Source organism: Triticum urartu, chromosome 3A (genome assembly GCF_056163025.1).
Source record: "Triticum urartu cultivar PI428250 chromosome 3A, HENAU_Tu73, whole genome shotgun sequence".
Lineage (NCBI taxonomy): Eukaryota > Viridiplantae > Streptophyta > Magnoliopsida > Poales > Poaceae > Triticum > Triticum urartu.
In genome coordinates this window covers 12,606,660-12,612,973 of record NC_141875.1, presented here as the reverse complement: position 1 = coordinate 12,612,973, position 6,314 = coordinate 12,606,660, and the positions used below count along the sequence as shown (strand labels likewise).

The following is a 6,314-nucleotide window of genomic DNA, read 5'->3' as shown; positions in this document are numbered from 1 at the left end:
AACAATATAAGGTCTGAACTTATCACAAGCAAATACAACTGCTAAAAGTTCTTTTTCAGTAGTAGCATAATTTCTTTGAGCATTGTCTAGAGTCTTACTAGCATAATGGATAACATTTAATTTCTTATCAACTCTTTGCCCCAGAAAAGCACCTACAGCATAATCACTAGCATCACACATAATTTCAAAGGGTAAATTCCAATCAGGTGGCTGAACAATAGGTGCAGAGACTAATGCTTTCTTAAGTATTTCAAATGCTTCTACACACTCATCATCAAAGACAAATGGTACATCTTTTTGTAATAAATTAGTCAGAGGCCGAGAATTTTTTGAGAAGTCCTTAATGAACCTTCTATAAAATTCGACGTGACCAAGGAAACTTCTTATACCTTTGACGTCCTTGGGACATGGCATCTTTTCAATAGCATCAACCTTGGCTTTATCAACTTCAATACCTCTTTCAGAAAATTTATGCCCCAAGACAATTCCTTCATTAACCATAAAGTGGCACTTTTCCCAATTCAAGACAAGATTAGTTTCTTCACATCTCTGCAAAACTCGATCAAGATTGCTCAAGCAATCATCAAAAGAGGAACCATAGACGGAAAAGTCGTCCATGAAAACCTCACATATCTTTTCACAAAAGTCAGAGAATATAGCCATCATGCATATTTGAAAGGTAGCAGGTGCATTACATAAACCAGAAGGCATACGTCTATAAGCAAAAGTACCAAAAGGGCATGTAAAAGTAGTCTTTGATTGATCTTTAGCCGACACAGGTATTTGAGAGAAACCAGAATAACCATCTAGAAAGCAGTAATGTGTATGTTTGCATAATCTTCCTAGCATTTGATCAATAAAAGGCAAGGGGTAATGATCTTTCTTAGTAGCTTTATTTAATTTGCGGAAATCAATTACCATCCTATAACCTGTGATAATCCTTTGCGGGATCAATTCATCTTTATCATTAGGAACAACAGTAATACCTCCTTTCTTAGGGACACAATGGACAGGACTTACCCACTAACTATCAGTAACGGGATAAATTATACATGCCTCCAGAAGCTTGAGTATTTCTTTTCTTACCACTTCTTTCATTTTAGGATTCAGACGTCGTTGAGGATCATGAACTGGTTTGGCATCTGCTTCCAAATTTATTTTATGTTGACATAGAGTGGGACTAATGCCCTTAAGATCATCAAGAGTATATCCAATAGCAGCACGGTGCTTCTTCAGGGTTTTCAATAATCTTTCTTCTTCATGCTCTGAAAGGTTAGCACTAATAATAACAGGGTATATCTTCTTTTCATCAAGATAAGCATATTTAAGATTATCAGGCAACGGTTTAAGCTCAAACACAGGATCACCCTTGGGTGGAGGAGGATCCCCTAAAATTTCAACAGGCAAATTGTGTTGCAGAATAGGTTCCTGTTTAAAGAATACTTCATCTATTTCCCTTCTTTCATTCATGAACATATCATTTTCATGGTCTAGCAAATAGTGTTCTAAAGGATCACTAGGAGGTACGGCAATAGAAGCAAGACCAATAATTTCATCCTTACTAGGCAATTCTTCCCCACGATGTTGTTTACTAAATTTAGAGAAATTAAACTCATGAACCATATCATCCAAGCCAATAGTAACAACATTCTTTTCGCAGTCTATCTTAGCATTAACAGTGTTCAAGAAGGGTCTACCAAATATAATGGGACAAAAGCTATCTTGTGGAGAAGTGAGAACAAAAAAATCAGCAGGATATTTAGTTTTTCCACACAAGACTTCAACATCTCTAACAATCCCAATGGATGAAATAGTATCTCTCACTACACCACAACCCTTAATTGGGGGCAATTAACTGCCGGGAGAAATACACGAATTAGGGCATACTATCTGCCAGGAATAGTATAACTGCCGGCAAAATTACGCAAGGGCAAGTAAACTGCGGGTAGAAGTTAAAAAACGACGGCAGCCATACTGCCGCGAATAATGACCACTTTTCTGGTCATTGTATCTGCCGGCGTAACTAAAGCCCGACCCATTATCTGCCGAGGACTGATTATGGCCCGCGACCGAAATAATTGAGCCCAAAGCGCGCCCTGGGGTGGGAGAGCGCGTGAAAGCCCAATGTTCACGCAAAGGAATCTTGACCATACCCAAATCCATAGTCTGCCCCAAATCGCAACCTCCCCCAAATCGACCTGCCCTAGCTTCCACCACGACCACCTCCGCCGCCGAGCACATTCCGCTGTGCCCGACCACCATACGCCCGCTAATCATTCCACCGCAGTTCCGGATCCCTCCCTGGATATTGTCGTCGGACACCCTTCGCCGCTTCGTCCCAGACCAACAACACAAGGAGGGGAAGGGAGGGAGACACAATGGGCGGAGGAGGTCGAAGCCGTTGCCCACACCGCGGATCTGCCGCGGGGATGCGAGAAGCATGGACGCGGTTGCGCGGCCCCCGGATCCGGTGAAGGGCGTGCGCGAGAGGCGGCCAACGGGGCGTGAGGCACAGCTCCAGATCCGGGTGGCCAGAGCAGAGCGTGAAGCCAGGAAGCAGGGGCGAGGGTTTGGATGTGTTCGGATGCTTTTGGTGGCCGCCTTCACCGCGGCCAGTGCAGCGGCGTGGTTGTGGTTTGGCGGCCAGGTTTGGACGCCCCGGTGTCATCTGCGAGCGACATGGGAGGGAGCGACCAGGAACCAAAAGATGCCGACAGTCTTGAGTACTCAGATCAGCAAACCCGTCTTTGTATTCCCATCATTGAAACGAGGTACCATATGGATTCCTCCTCTCTTCTAATAGATAATCCAGATTGTTTAGTCTTTCGTGAGCTTTTGTGCTGATGCGTGATCTAGAATTTGCACACATATTAATCACCCATGTGTTAGAAGGATCTGGTGTAGTTGTTTAAGCAATGCTTTACCAGTTTACATGTACTTGCGAATTTTTCATCGGTTGTACTTGTAGATTGGAATGAAGGTGCTAAAGTTTAGCAACTCATACATAGATAGTAACATCATAAAAGCAATGTGCCATTCGTTTCTGATGGAGCTCAGAGTGAACTGAGCGTACATTTCAAAGGTGGTGGCAGTAGCATTTAGAGACTACTGCTACACTAGACACATGTTGTGATAGTAGCTAAGGCAGTAAGTGAAATTACCACTGCAGTCTGCAAGGAGTATTGTCTCACCTTTTGTTGCTTGGATTAATAATTCTGAAAAGTGAAAATTGCATCTTGTGGGCAACAGGTGGGCTAATTTGAAAACTTTCATACCAAAAAAGTAGACTACATATGTACCTGAGAGGAACCCTAAATACTTTTTGGCATCAGATCAAAATACAATATGGAACAATAAAAAATGTGAAAAGAAAAGAGTAAGTTGCTGCCTTCCCATACAAGCAGCACGTTGTTACCTATAGTTTCAAAATAATATATTGCCAGTCTCATTTGTTCCTGTATTAGGTAACTTCTTCTGTTGGTTTATCTGATATTAAGAAAAATCTTCCTGACTCATTATTCTAATACTGAAGCATTTTTCCAAGCATACCTGTGAGCAGTTTGATGAACACTGTCTTTTGGAAGAAGTGTTCCTTTTGTTGTTTTTATGGAATGACAAACGAGTGATTATTTCAAAACAAAGTGCTACCTCCTTTTTGGTTTAAAAGGCCGATGCGTATCTCTAGGTTGACTATTTAATTTAACCAACAAAACATGAGTTATATGAGGCTGTTTGGTTTGGTGCCTTAGCTGCCCTGCCAAAATATGGGTCGTTGACCAGGCTTCGAGGGGGCGTTTGGATCGGCTCCAAAATATTGGTACGCCAGCCCGCCTCGGCTCCCTCAAGCTTGTTTTGCGCCAAATCGCTGGCGAAAACACGGGCGCCAGAATCGTCCGCCTATTTTTTGGCGCGCCAACTGCGCTCGCGATTTGGCAGGACAAGCGAGGGAACGAACCAAACAGCCCCTATATCACAAAAAGTTATGCCATAAGAGACTGCAAATGTTATATTTTCTAATGTTATTAGTTTTGAGATCTAAAATTTGTATTACAATTGATTGAATTGGCAATCTATGAATATGCATGGGCCTTTTAAACCGAAAAGGAGGAACTATATTCTTGTTTTTTGCACTGGTTGTGACTTAATGGTGATGGTAATCAAACTTGAAGTTTGGAACCTGTCAGTCCCTCACTGTTGTTTCTACTTATTTTAGGTTGCTGCCACATTACTCTGGTGAGTGCCACACATAAAATCCAACTCTTTGGTTCCTCGGCTAAGTTAATCATTGACTAGGTTTTCCGTCTTTAATTGAGCACATGGGGATAATTTCCTCCGATTAAGCATTTCTGTTCGATCAACATATTTGATATGGTTCACTAATTCCTGACTGAGATTATTTTCTCTCTTAGTGTGTGGCTCTGTTCTTTGTGGACCTCCGTTCTCGGTTTTGTTTGTATCTGGTTGTGCCTTATTTATAAAGCAGGGTGTGGAGCCTTTTTCGTAATGTTCTTGTTTGGGAGTTTTATTAACCACAGGCATTTCAGGAGGGTATTCCCATTTTTGACGTCAATTGGGAGGCGAAGTCGGTTGCTGTCACACCTTAGACGTATGCTCTTGGGGACCAGGAGTATGTCCTTATCGATGAAGACAAGGATGCTGACTGGATGCTCGTTGGCGATCTTCCTTCGGAGTGAGTTCCTAATTTTTTTGGGTTGAGATATCCATGCAACTAAATTTACGATGTTTTATTGTGGCATTCTTCTCTTACATGCAGTACTTTTGCGCACTCTGGTAATATCCCTTCTGCTGTTCTCTGTTAATGTAACCTTGGTTAGAAAACTTGGGAGATCTTGATAGGAGTGATTAACTTGATAATATGGTAGCCTGGAGTTCTACCACGAGCATTTTACCCTTGTGTCTTGGGAGATCTTCATAGGAGTGATGCCCTTCCTTTCCTTTTAAAATGGACGATATATTGCCTCCGTCCTCTACATGGTACAAAACTAATCATCAAATGGCATGAGAAATTTTGATTATCTGTATGGTCCTGCATGATGCTATCCTTGATAAGTTTAAACATGCTATGCTTGGCATGCAGTTTTCTCATGTGTACAAATTGTTTGACCTTGCATTTTACTGCTTACTATGTACTCTCTCCGTCCCATAATGTAAGACGTTTTTTGACACTACGCTAGTGTCAAAAAACATCTTACATTATGGGACGGAGGGAGTACTATACATCTGGAATTGTACTTGGAAGTGTCAAAATTTGTCATTTATAATCTTTGATAGTAATATTGCTATAGATATATACACACTGAAAATCTAAAGTATTATAGAAAAAGTGCATGTCAGCTGTCATATCTTCATTAGATATTTTTAAATCTTTTCCTGGTATGATGTTAATATTTTGTTAGTTTGTAGATGCTGGTAGTTTGTACTGCAAAATATTTAAACTTGATTTTGTTTTCTCTGCAGTTCAACAAGTTTTTCCCAAGCTTTGTCACAAGGATGAGGAATGCTAAAAAGGTTCTACATGATAGCAGTTGTATATGTCAACTAGGATGTGTACATGATGTTTCTCGTATTCAAAACAACATCACAATCATGTGGGGGCGAGGTTAAGCTCTGATCTTCAAAAGCATTGCAAGCTTGGTGACTCTTCTACGGGAGACATGTGGCCCTCTTTAAATAATGCAGTTTTACATGATGGTGGCGAGTCTGTTATTCGCAAGACATTTGATGAAGTCATCCAACAAAAGGTTGCGAACAAGCAATTTTTGTTCCTGTACATGGTTGTAGTTGTGTGTCAGGCTCCAACCATTTGTTTGGCTTAGTTTGAACAAAAGAAATCTTATTGTCTTATGTAAATTTTGTTTACCGATGTAGTAGGTTGGAACTGAATGCACGTATAAATGTTGAAATGCTGAATCTGTAGTCATTATGTGCTTGAGATTTGCTACTGAATACTGAGTCAATTCCTATCTGAATAGCAATAAAATAAACATACATGCTAGCAGGATCAGGAAAACTGCCGGGAAAGTAAATGTCAAGGGCAGGCTATCTGCCAGGGATTAACATAGCTGCCGGCAATTAGATTCCTGGCATATACTTCTATCTGCCGGGAAAACAGGGCCTCCTGGCAGTGTAACTGCCGGGAGATCTGTATCTGCCGGGAAATGGATTTCCCGGCAGCCGTTCTTGTGGCAGTTATATCTGCCGGGAGAAACTCTATCCCGGCAGTTTATATGCCCTCTCAAGCATCTTCGCCCGACAGATTACATGCCATAGCATTGGTGTTGTGGTGTAGTGTC

General features: G+C 41.3%; 1 long non-coding RNA gene across 1 annotated transcript; it reads left to right on the top strand.

The window, feature by feature from the left end:
- Positions 1–2,155: 2,155 nt before the first annotated feature.
- Positions 2,156–5,944, top strand: LOC125542374 (uncharacterized). Its single transcript, XR_007297898.2, has 3 exons — positions 2,156–2,771; positions 4,545–4,690; positions 5,479–5,944. It is a non-coding gene; the product is annotated as an uncharacterized LOC125542374 (long non-coding RNA).
- The last annotated feature ends 370 nt before the right edge of the window (positions 5,945–6,314 follow it).